This window comes from Sus scrofa, chromosome 15, assembly GCF_000003025.6.
Source record: "Sus scrofa isolate TJ Tabasco breed Duroc chromosome 15, Sscrofa11.1, whole genome shotgun sequence".
In the NCBI taxonomy this organism is placed as follows: Eukaryota; Metazoa; Chordata; class Mammalia; order Artiodactyla; family Suidae; genus Sus; species Sus scrofa.
Window position 1 is genome coordinate 140,002,808 of NC_010457.5, and position 19,353 is coordinate 140,022,160.

The following is a 19,353-nucleotide window of genomic DNA, read 5'->3' on the forward strand; positions in this document are numbered from 1 at the left end:
GAACAGCAACGCTACAGCACCGGTTTTCCAAACCAAAGCGGAAGTGCAATCTTATTAGTAAGCTTTCTTGCTCTGGCTGCCCTGTGGCATATGGTGTTCCCGGCCAGGACCAGATCTGAATGGCACTTGTAACCTACACCACAGCTGCGGCAATGCTGGATCCCTGACCACCTGTGCCGGGTCAGGGCCTGAATCCACATCCCAGTGCTCCAGAGTGGGAACCCCCGAAAACTAGTTCTAAAGAAAAACCACAAATCATTTATTACAAATCTCTTGTTTTAATGAATAAGTTCAGGTTGGGGAAAAAATACAAAATGGGTACTTGTCTTCTCGACCATAGACAGCCAGAGGCACATGGCAAAGGGCACAGTCTCCAAGACCCCAAGAAAGGAGTGGCCGAGTGTAGTTTACAGTATTTCTTCCAAACACTCTAACAACCCATTAAAAAAAAAAGAAAAAAAAGGCAAAAGCTACAAAAATCTTTCACAGAAATGTGGGAAACAGGAGTTCCCATTGAGGCTCAGTGGTTAATGAACCCGACTAGCATCCATGAGGACACGGGTTCGATCCCTGGCCTCACTCAGTGGGTTAAGGGTCCGGTATAGCTGTGGGCTATGGTGTAGGTCGAAGACGCAGCTCAGATCCTATGTTGCTGTGGCTGTGGTGTAGGCTGGCGGTTTATAGCTCTGATGCAACCCCTAGCCTGGGAACCTCCATATGCCGCCAGTGTGGCCCTAAAAGACAAAAAAAAAAAAAAAAAAAAAAAAAAAAAAATGCAGGAAACATTTAATTTGTACCAAAAAATGCTATTTGCAGGCAGGATGAGACTCAACATTTCACCTCCCAAACTGTCGAAAATAAAGATGACAGAAAAGGTGTGAGCACACTATGTGAGTCTGAGTGGGCTCAACATGCAATTTGATTTCACACTGTAATTTAAAATACGAGTTTTCTTTGACTCAGCAATTCCTACTTCTAAGAACTCCTCACATACATACTCATATATATGTCCAAAGACAACAAACATATAAATTAAAAAAAAAAAAAAAAAAGAACAGAGTTTCCTTTACGGCTCAGCAGTAACGAATCTGACTAGAATCCATGAAGACACAGGCTGGAGCCCTGGCCTCGCTCAGCGAGTTAAGGATCCGGCATTGCCGTGAGCTGTGGTGTAGGTCGCAGATTCGGCTTGGATCCCGCATGGCTGTGGCTGTGGTGTAGGCTGGCAGCTGTAGCTCCAATTGGACCCCTAGCCTGAGAACCTCCATTAAATGCCACAGGGGCGGCCCTAAAAAGCAAAATAAATAAATAAATAAATAAAATTTAAAATAAAATAAAAATAAATACAAAGCTTGGCTGATTTTTTCCATCAGAAGAGACTGAGGAGACAAGGCTGGCAGCGCAGTCTCATAACTGAGCCCACCCAAGACCAGGCCTCCACTCCCCCCGCAAACTGTCACTGACCCATTCTCCCCAATGGCCATCCTGAACCCCAGCGCCACCTGTGACAGCGGTGCACTTGCTCCCCAACCTGCTCACACCAGTTTTGCTTGGTGGGTAATCACATCATATAGAAATAATACAGAGTTCCCCTCGTGGCGCTGTGGAAACAAATCCGACTAGGAACCACAAGGTTGCGAGTTTAATCCCTGGCCTCGCTCAGTGGGTTACAGATCCGGCATTGCTGTGAGCTGTGTGTAGGTTGCAGACAAGACTTGGATTTGATGTTACTGTGGCTGTGGTGTAGGCTGGCAGCTGTAGCTCTGACTGGGCCCCTAGCCTGGGAGCTTCCATATGCCACGGGTGAGGCCCTAAAAAGACCGAGAAAAAAAGAGAAAGAGAGAGAGAAATGTTTCTATGAACACTAAGTCTACCACACTGAAATTCTCCCTAAACCAGTCTGCTTTAAAAAAAAACAGGTCGGGTGAAAAAAATCCTTAAACCCTACATTCTAACTACTTCATAAGTGTTTTAAATTCTTTCCTTTTTTCTTTTCTTTTTTGCCTTTTAGAGCCTCACTAGCAGCATATGGAGGTTCCCAGGCTGGGGGTCAAATTGGAGCTATAGCTGCTGGCCTACACCACAGCCACAGCAATGCAGGATCCTTAACCCACTGAGAGAGGCCAGGGATCAAACCTGCAACCTTACGGTTCCTAGCAGGATTCATTTCCTCTGCGCCACAACGGGAACTCCAGTGTCTTAAATTCTCGATGGCACCTGAGAGACTGATGCTGAAGGCCCCTGATGACGTCCTATGAGTTTGGTTTCTGTAAGAGACTATGCAGGATGCAGCCAGCAGGCCTCAAACCCCCAGAGCCCTGCCTCAAATGGTCGGTGAATGAGGTCCCCGCTTACATCACACCCAGCATCCGTGTCAGAAAAGGGGCAGCTCCGCATTATCCTGACATGCAGTCAGCTGTCTACACGCGAAGCGTCTCTAGAAGGGTACGACAGCCGCTGAGAACACGTTAGCGGGCAGGAGCAGGGTCACAGGATCGGGTACCGACAAGGGCCAGTGCCAGGTAGAGAAGGGGCTGCACTTACTGACTTGAAAAGACAGAAACGTCATGAAGTGGGGAGATGAGCACCGGTAAAAGCACCTATTTCATATACCGCTTACCCCAAACTGTTGTTTGACAGGTGCTAAGCATCCACGAGCAGAAACGTGGGCGGTGGGCTCTGCATGACATCGTGCGCCTCGCTTCTGCCACAGAGACACCCTCACTGGGAAAAGGAAACAGAGGCACCGGGAAGCACAGCCGAGTGTGGAAACACTGACCCACCACGCAGCACGGGGAGGGCCGTCTACTTGGCGTCCGTAACAACCGACACGGGAAAGAAGGATGGACAGATGTATATGGAGAACTGAATCACTTTGCTGTCCATCACCTACACGCGAATAAAATTCTTCTAAAAAAGAGGTGCCATTACGTAGCATTAGTAGTTACTAAACAAGTGAAAGGCGGAGTCACGAGCATTTTCTACTGGGCCACGTTATCAGCAAGAAGTCTGAAGGCAGCCTTCTCGTGGCTAGTTTCTTTGTCAGGGACGGCTGAGCGCAGAGGGTGAGCCTCTACATGGACCCACTGAAGCCCTAGGGACGTGGCAGGCACCTGGGAGCTGACTCTCAGCATCTGCAGAGCAGCACAAAAGGGCTGAGCTCCGCCAGCTGCGAGGACGCAGTTAGGAACTACGAGTGCAGATGCCTGGCACCTCCGCACAAAGACCAAGTCCCCGGAGGGGCGAGCCTCGCAGCCCTCCCCCCCCCCGCGTCCTCCCGCAGGGCCAGGTCTGCAGAGAGGACCCCTCAGGTCTCCGACTCTCCACGTCTCTGGTGGTGGTGTCAAGGAAACCAGTCACTGCTTCCAGGTGAAGGGCGTCCGTGACGTCTCTGAGGCCACACTGCAGAGCCGTCCTCCACACGCAGGTTCCCTGCCACAGGCTTGGAGGCCCCCGTCCCCGCCCTGACCGTGGGGGCATTTCCAGGAAGAGAAGGATGGGGATGCAATGGCTATGGAGGGGTGCCGTCCTAAGACTAATCTACAATAAACAAAACAATTCTTAGTTTGTCCCAAGGCAATAACTTATACCTGAAGGTATTGTTTTTCCTACAATTTACATAGAAAAGTTCCATGAGCTAGAACGAGTTTAGCTCATGTTTACAAAAGCTTTGCTATGGACACCAAGACAGCTAAAGGTATGGGGGCAGGGATAATAATAATTAGAACCAGCCCTGTCCAAAGAGAATGCTTTTCTACAAAGGAAGACACGACGGTCCCAGAAATCAGGCCTCCAGCTTCAGAGACACCCGCCTGTACCATGCTCTCCAAGAACTTAAAGCCAAGCTGGAGGAGCACCATGAGCATCGAACACGGCTTCGGGGCGACACACAATCACACACACACATCTACACGTTTCTAACTCTAGGAGGCATCGCTGCTTCTGCAGTTGCTAGCCGGAATGTGTTCTAAATGTGGATAAAGGAAAGAACCCTTTCTCCTTTCTCTCCAGCTGAAACTGTATTTCAAAATAACAAGAATTGATAAGGGAGACCTTCTTGATATAAAAATGCCAACAAGCAGAGTTCCCGTCGTGGCTCAGTGGTTGACGAATCCAACGAGGAACCATGAGGTTGCGGGTTCGGTCCCTGCCCTTGCTCAGTGGGTTAACGATCCGGCGTTGCCGTGAGCTGTGGTGTAGGTTGCAGACGCGGTTCGGATCCCGCATTGCTGTGGCTCTGGCGTAGGCCAGTGGCTACAGCTCCGATTCGACCCCTAGCCTGGGAACCTCCATATGCCGCAGGAGCGGCCCAAAGAAATAACAACAACAAAAAAGCCAACAAGTAGCAAAACAACTAGAAAAATCTTCATTCCGTGATTGCTAACTGCAGGCTAAATAAATCATGGCCCCCAAAGATATTCAGGTACTTAGCCCTGGAATCTGTGCATGTTACAAATGAATGAAGTTAGAAATACTGAGACGGGAAGATTATCTGGGACTATACAGATGGGTCCCAACTGAACCCTAAAATCATGTGCTTTAAGATAGAGAAAGGGGCCACAAGGAAAAGGCAAGAAATGGATTCTCCCCTAGCGCCTCTAGAAGGAAGCTCCGCTGACACCTTGACTTAACCCCAGGGAGACTGATTTCAGCCAAGTCTGTAGCAATTTGTTACATCAGCAATAGGAAACTACCAATGAAACAATGGATACAAGGAAAATGGCTGTTAAGCCCATGAGACAAACTTCACAAAGGACAGAATCAGCCTGCTGACCCTTGTCTTCACCTGTCACCTCTAACATCACAAAGAGAAAGACAGCCTGACACGAGCCTCCCGGCATAAGGAGGCCTGAGGTCCACAGCACAACCTACGGCAACTGTGCAAAATAAATCAATACATAAAAGCAAACAAAAACCCCAAACCAGTTAAGCATCTAGGCCTAGTTACTAGTTTACAGGAAATATGAGAGTCAGAGAAGTACAACACATGCCAATGCAAGTTAAAACAACCAAATCCAGATTGTGGGAAAACCCACAGCAAAAATGGCCCCATTGCTTTCATAAACGAGTGGCATTTTTTTTTTTTAAGAGAAAAAGGAATTGTTATAGATTTTTAATTGTTTATAGATTTCCTCTTTAATGCAGTGGGGAGACTTTTCTTTGGAGTTTGTTTCATTCAAACAAACCAAGTATACAAACATTTTGTGATATTTGAAGAAAACTGAATACAGAACAGACACTGGGTGATATTAACAAAATAGAGTTAATTTTTAATGTATAATTTCTCAAGGTCTCATCTACTGAAGATACACAGTAAGTATTCACGAGTGACATGAGGCGTGGGATTTGCCTTAGGACACCCAAACTCAACATTAAAAGTATGCCTGGCAAGTGGGGAATAAGCAGGGAAAGACAAAAATGGCAAAATGCTGGCAACTGTTAAAGCCAAGTGGTAGGTGGATGAAACATCAATATTCTCTTCTATTTTGAGGTTTGTTTAAAAGTTTTCCTAGCAAAAAGACTTAGATCAAAGAGCACTACCTACCAAGGCCTACAGGACGCTACCAAAGCTTTACTCTGAGGATGAATCAAATTTATAAGGAAAAATGCAGATAAATGCACTAAAGCATCAAAATCAAAACGGAAAGAGAAAATCAAAGAAGTACACAGAATAAACAAACAAAAGAAGAACTGTTGAAACAGAAAACAAAAATCAGGGAGTCCTGTCATGGCTCAGCAGGTTAAGAGCCTGACTAGTATGCATGAGGATGCGGGTTCAATCCCGGCCTTGCTCAGCTAAGGGTTAAGGATCTGGCATTGCCATGAGCTCTGGTGAAGGTCGCAGACGCAGCCTGGATCTGGTGTTGCTGTGGCTGTGGTGTAGGCCAGCAGCTGCAGCTCATATTCAACCCCTAGCCTTGCAACTTCCATAAGTCACTGTGGCCCTAAAAAAAAAAAAAGAAAGAAAGAAAACAAAAACAAACAAAACACACCTGGTTCAGTCAATCAAAACCACAATCAGTTTATCTGAAAAAAAAGCAATTAAAGAGCAATTAAGTCTTTCAAGTCCGACAAAGACAAGGAACTAACACACAAAGAATACAAGCTCACAATGATACAATACTATCCTTGCCCAACACTGAAATAAGAATAAATGTTACAAATAGCAGTAATTATATCTTCTGGTAGCTCCCAAGGAAGTAAGAGTGTCTCTGCCCCATGGGGGGCCCCGTAAATTATTTTTGTACCTTACTGGCATTAATTGGGTTCTGAGTCCGTTAGGGGACCAGTAAAATAGGCCAGGAGCCACAGGGATAGGCTACATCCATCACCCACAGCCAATCAGGGTCCATCCACACAGCTGGGCCGCTTCATCAAAAACACGCAGCGTATACTTGGGAGAAAGGGTGGCTCCCCAGAGGAAAATCCCCAGTGCATTATTTTGCCTCCCCAAAATAATGAGTGCATGCTGCAGAGAAGAGATTACCAACTATAAGTCAGTTTACAAACACGTAAAATTTTAAACAAAATATCAGCACGGGAGTTCCGTCACAGCACAGCAGAAACAAATCCGACAAGGAACCATGAGGTTGCGGGTTCAATTCCTGGCCTCGCTCAGTGGGTTAAGGATCCAGCATTGCTGTGAGCTGTGGTGTAGGTTGCAGATGCAGCTTGGACCTGGGGTTGCTGTGGCTGTGGTGTAGGCCGGCAGTTGTAGCTCTGATTCGACCCCTAGCCTGGGAACCTCCATATGCCTCAGGTATGGTCCTAAAAAGACAAACAAAAAAATACCAGCCCAATAAATCCATTCTAAACTTGAAAGAATGAGACACCGTGACTAAGTAAGTCTGTTTCAGGGATGCAGTAAGGATTCAATATTAGGTAGTGTATATATCTCACATTACAGCTCAAAGGAGGACAAATAAACACACACACATCAATGACAGACGGCCATTTAAAAAAATGCCCAAAAGACTGATGAGGCTGCTGTGAGCTGTGTGGGTCGCAGATGTGGCTCGGATCTGGCGTGGCTGTGGCTGTGGTGTAGGCCGGCAGCTGCAGCTCCAATTCCACCCCTAGCCTGGGAACTTCCACATGCTGCAGGTGCAGCCCTTAAAAAAAAAGAAAGCAAAAAAAGATTGATGAGGCTTATTATTAGCATCTATTTCCTGCTTCCTCTGGAATGTAACATCAGGAATAGAGAGAAATGGCTATATGAAGAACACTTCCCACAAGTAAAACACATCATTATTTAGTGAAAAGCTAAAATTATCCTATTAAAATAACTAACAAACCAGCAAAGATGTCTACGATGGTCAAAGACCATCAAACATGTAACCTAAGGAGAAATAATTAAGAGACAAATGCCACTGTTTGCAGAAGACCATCTGTCCAGAAAGCCCTTCTTTATATTGAAAAGCTAGGAAAACTGAAGGCAAGTTCAGTGTTAGCACAACAACGCACACACTAGATGCCTGAACCATGGCGAAGTTCCAACGTCCAGGAAACTCAGCACAAGGATGTCTGTTTTCTCCAAGTTCATCTACAGCCCCAGGGAAATGTCAAATGACACCTGCGGTTTGGCTGGACAATGGCCACCCAAAGGTATCCGGTCCTGATATCTGGAATTTACGTGTCACCTTACCTGGAAAACAGTCTTTCCAGATGTGACTGAAGATCTGGAAGAGAGGACCCTGGATTATGCGGATGGGTCCTAACTGGCATTACAAGTCTCCCAAAAGAGAGGCAAAGATACACCGTGCGGAGGAGGAAGCTTCTATGACGGAAGCCGAGGCTGGAACCACCCGACTGCAAGCCAAGCAATGCGGGACCAGCCAGCGGAAGCTGGAAGGGGCAAAGAACGGCTTCTCCCCTAGAGCCCCCAGAGGGAGGTGGCCTTGTCCACCTCAAAGACCTCTAGCCCCCAGATGTCAGAGAGTAAATTTCTGCTGTTTCAAGGCAGCCCTAGGAAACAATGTCCCAGTAGATTTTCAAATATGTACACATACACATATTTGAAGAAATATCATACATATGATTCCAAAATTCACCTAAAAAGAAAACCTTGGAAAAAAGGGGAGGGGGAAAAAAGGGCAGAGGCGGGGTGAGGACAGAAGCAGAGGACCTAGTGCACCGTGAAGCAACAGTGATTAGTACTTGGCGGTTCTAAGAAGAAAGCAGATACATGAAACAGACTCACATGTATTTCTGAGTTTAGCGTTTGAAGCAAGTGCCATTCCAGCTCAGCAAGGAAGGATGGACGAGGCAATGAACGGAACTGGGTCCATCTTCAAAAAATTATAAAGATTGATCCCTACCTCACATCACACACCAAATAAATTTCAGCCAGACCAGAGACCTGGCAGAAAAAAAAAAAAAAAAAAAAAAAAAAAAAAAAAATCAAGCCTTGAGGAACCAAAGACGGAAGAGGAAAGCCTGTGTTTTGAGGAGGCAAAAGCTGCCTGATGACACAGACGGTAGATGCCATCCAGGACCCAATGAAGGCTTAGCATTTTAGGAAGTTAGTATAGACTAATACAGAAGCTAGACTACAAACAGAGTTTCTGTTCGGAAGACTCCAGAATAGGCTAGGACACAGCAACACACTCATAGAAAATTAACACACCGCACATAAACACCAACAGATGTGTCATCCCCACTCAGCCCTCATACTACGCGATCAACAAAAGTGACACAGACTTTGAAATGGCGAGGAAAATAGTCTACCTGAAAGTTGAAAATGTGTAAAATTAGAAGGCAATTTAAAAACACATAATAGGAGTTCCCGCTGTGGCTCAGCGTTAACAAACCTGACTTGTAATCATGAAGAGGCGGGTTCGATCCCTGGGCTGGCTCAGGGGATTAAGGATCCGGTGTTGCCGTGAGCTGTGGCGTAGGCTGGCAGCTGTAGCTCCCATTCGATCTCTAGCCTGGGAATTTCCATATGCTGCATGTGTGGCCCCCAGAAAACAACCCCCACTGAAAGCAAAAACATGCGATAAGAGGCATACACACAATCCAATTCAGTGATGACACTTCCTGGAAGCTACTCTCCGGACACTGGGACATGCAGAGAACTGGAGAAGACACAAGTGCGCCCCAGTGAAAAAGCAGTGACACACCACACAGCAGGTGTCACCGACAATGAAGCCATGGCTCAGGTAACAGCCTGAAGAGGCAGAAAGACGGTGGCATCTAGGACTGTCACTGCTGGAAAAGGACGTTACCAATCTGGAACTGGAGAGACGGGATCAAACCTCGTGGTGTCATGCAGAAACTGCAGGTTCTGGAACGAACGCGTGTCTTCCAACACACAAGATACAAAAACAGACACAAGTATATTATAAACACACAGCCACTGCATATACACGGTACACACACTTCTTTACCTCTGTCTGCGAAGGGTCTGGGTGCAGTGGCACCCAACAACAACCTAACTGGTGCCCAGATCCTGCTTCTCCGAGCACCAAGTGTCATGAAAGGCTTCGGGCCTCCCTGAAGCAAAGGCTGACGTCAGGTCTGAGGCAGGAAAGTACAGGAAGGACCCAGAGCATCCTGCTGCGCCAGAATTAAGGGGAACCTATCAGGAAGGACACAGGAGCTGGTTTTAAGGGGCTCCCACTGGCCACACATGGAACAACATGAGCACCAAAATAAATAATGACAATAAAAGATGATAACCGACTGGATAAAATGGGGGGCTGTGAGCCTACATGGATAAAAACGAGTAAACTGAAAGTCTGATAGGAAGGCATATCCCATTGTGGTTCAGTGGATTAAGAACCTGACATAGTGTCCGTGAGGATGCGAGTTCAATTCCTGGCCTCGCTCAGTGGGTTAAAGGATCCGGCATTGCTGCAATCTGTGCTGTAGGCTGGCATTGACAGCTCCGATTTGACCCCTAGCCTGGAAACTTCCCTAGGCCACAGGTGCAGCCCTAAAAAGAAAAAAAAAAAAAAAAAAAAGTACTTCTCCCCAATGGTATACTTCTTATCATAAAGACTTCACAGTGGGGAAGCCTTGCGACCTCACCTTCATCAAAGGATCAAAATGACCATTGCCGGTAACGGGACGAACTGAAGCCATGTGCCATGGGATACAAAGCAAAGACCCCACTGTTCCTTCTGTGCTGTTTCTGATGCAAAACCTGAATCCAATCAGGTGGAAACAACAAACTCACTATGAGGGACCTTCTGCAAAATAACTGCCTGTGGTCATTAGAAGTGTCAAGAGGTCAGGAAAGCCAAGGTGAGACTGAGCCCATGTTTGCTCCAGTTTGATACCAAAGAGACCCCGAAGGCTGTTACACCCACTGTGAACCGGACCCTTCCGGGGAAGGGGAACTGGTCTGAAGGCAGCAAAGCATTCGCCTTAATGGCTATATTGTGCTTCAGGAGGAAAGTGTCTTGTTTGTGGGAAACACAACAAAATAACCAAGGGTAGTGAGGTTTCCTGCGCCCAACATAACTGCAAGTGGTTCAGAAAAAGTACTCTGGATGCCACTTCCACGTGCTTTCTAAGTATGATAGTTAAAGCAAAACAAAACTAATTTAATGGAGGACAGTACTACTTCTGAAATTAAAAGAAGCAAACGCCTTAATTTATAAACAAACACACTGATATATGGGAAGGATGGCAAATCACCTCAATTTTACAACACTGTCACGATCTGAAACCTGTTACACATCCTTTCTCCAAGTTCATGAATACGCAGACTGTTTAAATCACAAAGTGTCAGGGAGGCCTCTGCTGGCACAACCTGGGCACGCTCAGCAGCACTCCCCACACAGGCACCCCTGCTGCCCCAGGTGCTCGCAGAGCTTTCCAGACACACACGCAGAAGGCAGAGCACAGGAGACGCCACATCTGAGCTCGCCACCAATCCGACGGTTCTCTGAGCAAAAGTCAGAGCCCATAGACGAGCAAGGCGCACCACGCGGGAGGGGCGGTAGGGACGCTGCCGAGGAGGCAGCGACACGCAGCCCAGGCGAGGAGACCCGAACTCTATCCATCGGCAAGGGCTTCGGAGAGAGGGAGAGACTCACACGAAGATAACTGAACGGAGTTCTAAAGAAACACGAAAAAGACTGGGTGTTCCCGTCGTGGCGCAGTGGTGAACAAATCCGACGAGGAACCATGAGGTGGCGGGTTCGGTCCCTGGCCTCGGTCAGTGGGTTAAGGATCCGGCGCTGCTGTGAGCTAGGGTGTAGGTTGCAGATGCAGCTCAGATCCCATGTTGCTGTGGCTGTGCTGTAGGCTGGGGGCCACAGTTCCGATTAGACCCCTAGCCTAGGAACCTCCATATGGTGCGGGAAGCAGCCCCAGAAAAGGCAAAAAAACAAAAATAAATAAATAAACCAACCAACGAACCAACCAACCAACATAGAGGCTGAAACAAAACCCGAATGTACCTCCAGGAAAGCAGCAGACCAAGTGCTCTCAAGAACCTAATCACCACACAGGTCGACACAACGCTTCACCCGCCACCTCCTCCCCGAAGATGAGGTCCTACAACGACCCACACGACGCGGCCCCAGCAGGAAGAAATCAAGGGCTGGAGGGTGCCAGACACTCCCTCCAGGTCAGCAGCATCGCTGCGGATAAGCACACCTGAGGCCCGAAGCCCCGAGCGACCAAGGACAGGGCGACGCTGACAGGCCCCAGGGCTCCCAAAGCCCACGGAGGCCTGTCCTAGCGGAGCGCGGCGGAGCCCACTGCTCAGGCGACAAAGGCAGTAAAGAACTCTGGTCTCAGGCGGAGAGGCAGCTCCCAGCACAAGCAGTGCTTCGAAACAGAAGCCTTGTTTCCAGAGGGAAAAAACTGTTATTCCTCCAACGGATTTCACACTGATCAAAGCCAGAGCCGCAGATAATGCACATCCTACCTGACTTAGGTCACCCCAGCGGGCCAAAGCCGCGAGCCCACACCTGTCACCACCTACCACCCCACCTCCCGGAGTCTCATCTCCGCCAGAACGAAGGCGAGCGAGGAACCGTGGATTTCAAGTGCTCCTCACACACCCCGCAGGGCCTCCGACTCCACAGCGGACAGGCTCGTCATCACCCCAAGTTAGGGAGGAGGAGGAAGAGGTTACGTGGAGTCGTCCTTTCCCCTTTTCAAAAATTTTTTTTGGTCTTTTTAGGGCCAAAAAACGGTTAAAGGACAGAGTCGTCAACTCTGTGCAACAAGGAATCAAACCACACACAGGGCATGGAGAAGGGAGCCCCGAGGGGCACAACCACTTCCCAGGAATCACGCACCTCAACCCCAACTTCAAACACAGCCCCCCAAATGCCAAACGCGACACCTTTCAAAACCAAGTTCTGGGACCCCGCACTCTCCTGTTTCCCCTTTCCCTCCGGCCTCCGAGGAACCGAGGGGCTGGGCCCGTCAGGAGGGCGTGGTCTCCCTGTCGTGGCCCCAAGGCCCCAAGGCTGTCGCCAGGCAACCTCCTCAGGAGCGCAGCTCTCTCCAGAGCCTCCGGACGCACACCTCCTTCGAGGCTGGCAAGGTTGCCAGGCTGCCATGCAGGCTTTGCTCCCAAGGCCCCTGCAAGGAGACTGCCTTCCATCCCGCGGGAGCCACACGCCCAGGGCTCTGCAGGATGAGCCCCCAAGGGGAGCACAAGTCCTGGCACCGTGACCTCCTGCGACGGACCCTTCCTCGCCGTCCACATCCACTCAGCTCCAGGCGCCCAGGCCAAGTGAGGCGTAGGCTTGACCTGCTGCGTCACCAGGTCACTGCCAGGTTCACACCAGAACGCCCCTGGAAGGGGCGACAGTTTATGCGGCAGTGTAACGCGACCCTCGGACTGCCTCTGGCTGCAATTACTTCTTCCCTCCAGAAAGAAACCAGGGGTCCCGCCTGCACTGTGTCTAGAAGCTTTCCGTGGCACGGCTGACCTGAAGACAGTGGATCCTGCTCGTGGAGCGCTGAGCAGGAGCCCCGCAGAGCCCTCCATCACCCAGTAGAGCGATGCTGAGAACTGCTCCACCGCAGACATCTGGTCCCAGCTCAACCCACCCCCAAAACGAGATGCTAGAAGCTCAGAGAGAGCAAACGTGCTGATCAAGGTGACACAGTGCAGAAAACCGGCAAGAGGGCTTCCCCAGCAATGGCAGGCCCCGGCCGAGCCACGTGGCTGGCAGAAAAGCCACGCGCAGCGAGCCCCCGGACGTCAGCCACACGCGGATCAAGCACCCCGCCTCTGGAAGGGGCTGCGCGAGGCGACGCCTGCGGAGGCCAGAGCGCCGAGGGCAGTAGGAGCGGCGAGCTGGGGGTGGCCACGGACGGCCTGGTTTCTAGGTGCGGCCCAGCCCTCGGAGCCTGGAGGGCCGCTCTGGCTCGCAGTGGAGGTGGCGGCCCGCTGTAGCCGTAATGCACCCAGGTCTGCAGAATGTCCCAACATTCCCTCTTCAGTCTCAACACTGGCCTGGCCGTTCGTCCCCTACACACACACACACCCCCCGAAGGGGACCCGCCACAACCAGGACCCTCTGCTGTGCGGAGGGCAGGACAAACCGAGAGGGGTCCGGGCAGGGCCGCTGCTTCAGGAAGACGGGGACACCCCACGACGCAGGCCGAGCGCTCAGCTCACTTCCTCCCGGGAAACCTACTGGCAGACGCGGCCGGGCGAGAAGCGCCCGAGGACGCGTCGGCAAGAGACCCGGCTTCTGAGGGAGCAGGACGCACGACGGGTGGACGCGAGGGCAGAGCATCTACCCTGCTGCAGAGGCCCGGCCCCGCGCTGGACATGACACGCCCTCGGCCCGGGCAAAACCCTAAGTGAGCCGCCAGGGCCGAGCGCCTCGACCGGCACCCCTGAAAGAAGGCCCGAGCTAAGAAACACTGAGCAGAGGCTCGGCCTCCTCTGGGCCTCGCTCTTCCCCGGTCCTGTAGGAGGGACCCGACATGACCACCTCCCCAGGCGGGGTCACCCTGAGGATCACGTGAGCTCCCAGGCAGAGCAGGCGCGGGCGGACTTTCTGCCCCCGCCCCGGCAGGATCTGCGACCGAGGATCCCAGCAGCGCGGGCAGCACCGGCTCCCCGCGGGCAGCACCAGCTCCGGGAGCCACGCAGGCCAGCTGCTCAGCCCAGCAGGCCCCGCGACCGCCCCATCCCCGAGCCCTTCCAGGGCTCGGTGGGAAAGCAGGGCTTCTCCACCTCAGCCCGCGTGCTGACCTTTGGGGGCCCCTTCCCTGCGGGGCCGTCCGGGGCACTGCAGGATGCTGAACACGTCTGGCCCCTTCACCACCAGATGCCAGGAGCACCCCCGAGTCATGACAACCAAAAACATTTCCAGGAGTTCCTGCGGTGGCTCAGCGGTAAGAAACCCGACAGGTATCCATGAGGATGTGAGTTCAATCCTTGGGCCGCTCGGTGGGGTAAAGGATCTGGCGTTACCAGGAGCTGTGGTGTAGGTCGCAGACGAGGCTTGGATCCCACGTGGCTGTGGCCGGCAGCTGCAGCTCCAATGGGACCCCTAGCCTGGAACGTCCATATGCCGTGGGTGCAGCCCTAAAAAGACAACAAATAAATAAACAAACAAACCCCAGACATTACCAGATGTTCGGGGGGGGGGGGGGGACACGACTGCCTGGCCGAACCCCTGCTGGAAATAAATAGACCACAAAATAGGCTATCCTACATGAGTGAGTATCAGCCATGAGACATCCTTCCAAGAGGAAAAACTAAGTTTCTAATAAACTGAGTTGACCAAGGTGGGAGACGGAGGGAAGGAAGGAAAGGAAGAAAGAAAAAAAGAAAACCACCTCAGAGCCACCTTTCTTATCTCTGAAAGGAAGGAGCTAAAGTCCTACAGGTCAAGAAACACCCAAAGTCACAAGGCCGATGAAGCACAGGTCTCCTGACTCTCAGGCCAGGGCAGAACTCCCTGCACAAGCACCTCAACCCTTTGTCCTGCCTCGCAGAAAGAACGGAGGCCCAGCTGTGCACACCCAAGACACGAGCACTGCTGCATGTCTGCCAAGGTCCGCAGCAGGAATGTCTAGGAGTATCAGTTCCTATAAATAAAAGGCAAACCTGAGAGCATTTTCAGAAAACTTACTGAAATGATCCATCCTAATTTCTCAATGGCACCTGCTAACTAACTACTGGCTTCTGCATCAGCAACTTCCTGCCTCTTTGCCCTAGATGAAGCCTACTTTCCCAGTGGTGGGGTCTCAGGGCACATCAAAGCCTCCTGAGAGGGTCCTGCATCCATGGCACAGCCTGAGGTGGCAGAGGCCATGCGGGCAGCACTAACACCAGTTTTATTAACTGGTCGTATGAACAGGCTAATACCTCTTGCTGCAGTGATGGGTTTATCAAGGAATGTGATTTTAGCGTAAAAATACCTTAAAATACAATTACAGGAGTTCCCGTCGTGGCGTAGTGGTTAACGAATCCAACTAGGAACCATGAGGTCGCGGGTTCGGTCCCTGCCCTTGCTCAGTGGGTTAACGATCCGGCGTTGCCATGAGCTGTGGTGTAGGTTGCAGACGCGACTCGGATCCCGCGTTGCTGTGTCTCTGGCGTAGGCCGGTGGCTACAGTTCCGATTCAACCCCTAGCCTGGGAACCTCCATATGCCGCGGGAGCGGCCCAAGAAATAGCAACAACAACAACAACAAAAGACAAAAAAAAAAAAAAAAAAAGACAAAAATACAATTACAACAAGAAAGGTAAAAACTGGCACTCCTTCACGATTCCTCAAGAACCATCTCCCAAACTATTGTTCTCTCTACACGTCTCTGGATATATTTATGGTTTAAGTAAACATAGGATCACAGCCCATCGTGGCACAGGGAAACAAAACCGCCAAGGAACCACGTAGTCTCGGGTACGATTCCTGGCCTCACTCAGTGGGTTACGGATCCGGCGTTACCGTGAGCTGTGGTGTAGGTCGCAGACGTGGCTCCGTCTGGCGTTGCTGTCTGTGGCTGTGGTGCAGTCCGGCAGCAACAGCTCCAATTAGACCCCTAGCCTGGGAACTTCCACAGGCCTCGGTGCGGCCCTAAAAAGACCAAAAAAAGGGGGGGGGGTCACATGACACGCATCGTGTCACCGCTTGCCTGCTAGCTTCCATTTAAAAATGCGCCACGGAGGTCTTCCCAAGTTTTACCCACAAACCCACCTCACTTGTTAACAACTTCACACTGCAGAAAACAACCGTAAATTAAATCCCCCTTTTTTTCTCCTGATTACAAACACTGTTGAAGAGCATCATCTGCTCACTGCAGCCTCTATCGACAGTTTTCATAAACTCCAAGAAATGCAACTCAAGATGCGTGACCAGGCACTGCCAGGGCAAAAATTACCCTCCCAGTGAGCTAAGCTAGTCTTATTCCAGGACATCCGAGTACACCTGCCCCTCACTCTCGGTAACTCAGAGGGTCACGCTTACCCTTCCCAGTCGGTAGGGAAATACGATTTTCGCGTCAAGTCTCTGATCATCAGCGAAACACATCTTGCTCTGCATACTGGCCGTTTCAATTTCTTGACTGAAGACCAACTATTCACAACCTCCATCCACCTTCCTACCAGGAACTTCAGGACACTTTTAAGACAAAGTAAAACTCAAGGCTGGGCTACAAAAGGTGTAGCAAACAGAAGGAACCACAAACTTCACTGAAACAAGTTGTAAGCTGAAAAACAACACTGCTAAAGGGCATCCAGGCAAAAGCCATAAAAACACTGCACTAAAAAATACTTTTTTTTTTTTTGCCTCTCATGGCTCTTGGCCAGAGGCCGTGGGTTTTTTCTCTCCTGGAAAGGGAAACAGAATCTCTGAACTGAGGAGCAACGGAAAACATTCTGAAGACAGAGGAAGTAAGTTCTTCCACAGTTATCAAGGTTGTAGCCTTCTGGAGTTCCCATGGCGGCTCAGGGGAAACGAATCTGACCGGCATCCATGAGGATGCAGGTTCAATCCCTGGCCTTGCTCAGTGGGTTAAGGATCCCGAGTTGCTGTGGCTGTGGTGTAGGCCGGCAGCTGCATCTTCGATTCAACCCCTAGGCTGGGAACCTCCAAATGCCTCAGGTATGGCCCTAAAAAGAAAAAAAGACTGTAGCCTTCTCCCTTCACTTGGCCCCGGACACAGGCAGCCAGGCAAGAGGGTGGGAGATATTTTTCTGGAGAATCTAAAGAGATTTGAAGAGATGTTCCCACATGGCAGAGTGGGTTAAGGATCTGGCATTGTCACTGCAGTGTCTCAGGCTGCTGCTGTGGCGGGGGTTCGATCCCTGGCCCAGGAACTTCTGCATGCCATGGGTGTGACCAAAAGATAAATAAATAGAGGCCTGAAGAAGCTGTCGGGGTGCTGTAAGGAGAGGGCCCAGCCAGAGGCCTCCGCAGCAAATGACACAGTTGGCAAGCCCCCAATCACAAGCTGAGTCCCTCTAACGCATAAAGAGACAAGAAAATGTCACCAGGTAAGCCCAGAAAAGGCTCTGTTAGGAAAACCAAAACCCCAAAAAACAAAAAGCAACCTGAAGCAAGCAGTGACTTCCGGCGGGGGTGGGGTGGGGGGGTGGGTTTAGAAAACTTCAGAACTCATTCACGACCTCAGATAAGAGGAGTTACTACATCCACGAAACAAAAACAGAAGATTATGAAACGGGAACAGAAAGCTTAGAAAAGAAGTAAAAAACTCAATAGAAGGGCTAGAGGATACGGTTGAGAATGTCTTACACAAAGAAATGGAAAAACCTAAGAAAATCAGATTGTCCATCTAGAAGGCGCAACACATGAATTCTAGAAAGAGAAGGAAAGTGAATGGAAAGAAATCAGGGTAATAAGACAAGACGAATGCGCAGCACTGAAGAACAGAAATTTCCAAATAAGAGGCCCAAAGGGCTGGCAAGACATGAGATGAAAACAGACTCCAAGGGACACCACTGCACTAGGTGCTTTGAATTTGAAAGAAAATCCTTCAAGCTTCAAAAAAGAAAACACAGTCACATTAAAAAAAAAAAAAAAAAAAAAAAGTGAGCTCCCATAGTGGCTCAGTGGAAACAAATCCAGTATTATTCATGAGGATTTGGGTTTGATCCCTGGCCTCGCTCAGCGGGTTAAGGATGCAGTGCTGCTGTGAGCTGTGGTGTAGGCCACAGATGCGGCTCGGGTGCTGTGGTGTAGGCTTAGTGGTAGCTCCGATTCAACTCTTAGTCTGGGAACTTCCATAGGCACCAGGTGCGGCCCTAAAAAGCAAAAAACCCCAAAAAAGTTCAGGAACCAGAATGATTTAACTCTTCGCCAATAACACTGCAAGATGGAAGCTAGAGGAGCGGGATGATGTCCACGCTCTCACTCGGGTCCAAGAGCAGAATAAAGCACTCTGACACCCAGGCTCTCAAAACTGTGTCTCCCGTGCAACTTGAGGAAGTGCACCATCAAAATGAGTTTAAGAAAAAATCTACTAGGAACTCTATCTGTCACTTGTGATGGAGCACGACAATGTGAGAAAAAAGAATCTATACGTGTATGTGTAACTGGGTCACCATGCTGTACGGTAGAAAATGGAGAGAACGCTGTAAACCAGCTATAATATAAAAATAAAAATCGTTATATTAAAACAAGAAACTAGAACGAGAAAGACATAGACAGGTTCCAGGAAACCCAGGCAGTGATACCTGCAGTGAGTTCCTGACAGATGGGAGGCCTAGGAGAGATTCGGTCAGGATGAGATTAATACAATACTGAACTTGATCAGATAAAAATGACCAAATTTCTTGAAAGGAGATTGAGACAACTGGTGAATTTGGGGATGAATCTTAGTGACAAATACACAGAACACTAAGAAAACAACAAAAACGACTCATAAGACTTTTAGGGAAAACAGAAACTTCTCCAGGAAAGGAAACAGGACCCCATCACACGATCCGGCCGAGATGCCAACGGAACCGCGTTGTCAGAGGTACACTCATCACAGGGGGAAGCTAAAGGTGCGCCTGCCTTGGGCGGCCACGGATCTGTCTGCACAGAGAAGGCAGAGGGCTGAAAGGGCCCTTTAGGTAGAGAAGTTTCAGTTGGGAAGCACTGCGGAAGATCGACTAGTCCGCTTGTGATCCAGATCACAGCCATCCTGGTGCACGGGGCGCTCACTAGCAGCCCTGCCCAAGCCAGCGTCTTAGACGGGACTGACTGAGGGGCATGCAGTCCTTCAAGACAGGATCTCAGCCAAGCCCTCCACCGTTTGAGACGTCGGCGGTGCACCAAATTCTCAACCTCTCCCCATTTATGCTGCCAGCCAAAGCTGTCCCCTGTCCCCTTTGCATAGCTAGTCTTTTTATCTAGAACACGCCATCGTCCTGCCTCCTCCACCTTGAAACACTCTACTTCGTCTTCGAAGC

At 50.0% G+C, this 19,353-nt stretch overlaps 1 protein-coding gene across 5 annotated transcripts in view; it reads right to left on the bottom strand.

Annotated features, from left to right (window-relative positions):
- The window catches only part of HDLBP (high density lipoprotein binding protein), a 67,634-nt gene that overhangs the window by 45,105 nt on the left and 3,176 nt on the right, over positions 1-19,353 (bottom strand). The gene's annotated exons all lie outside the window — the stretch shown is intronic.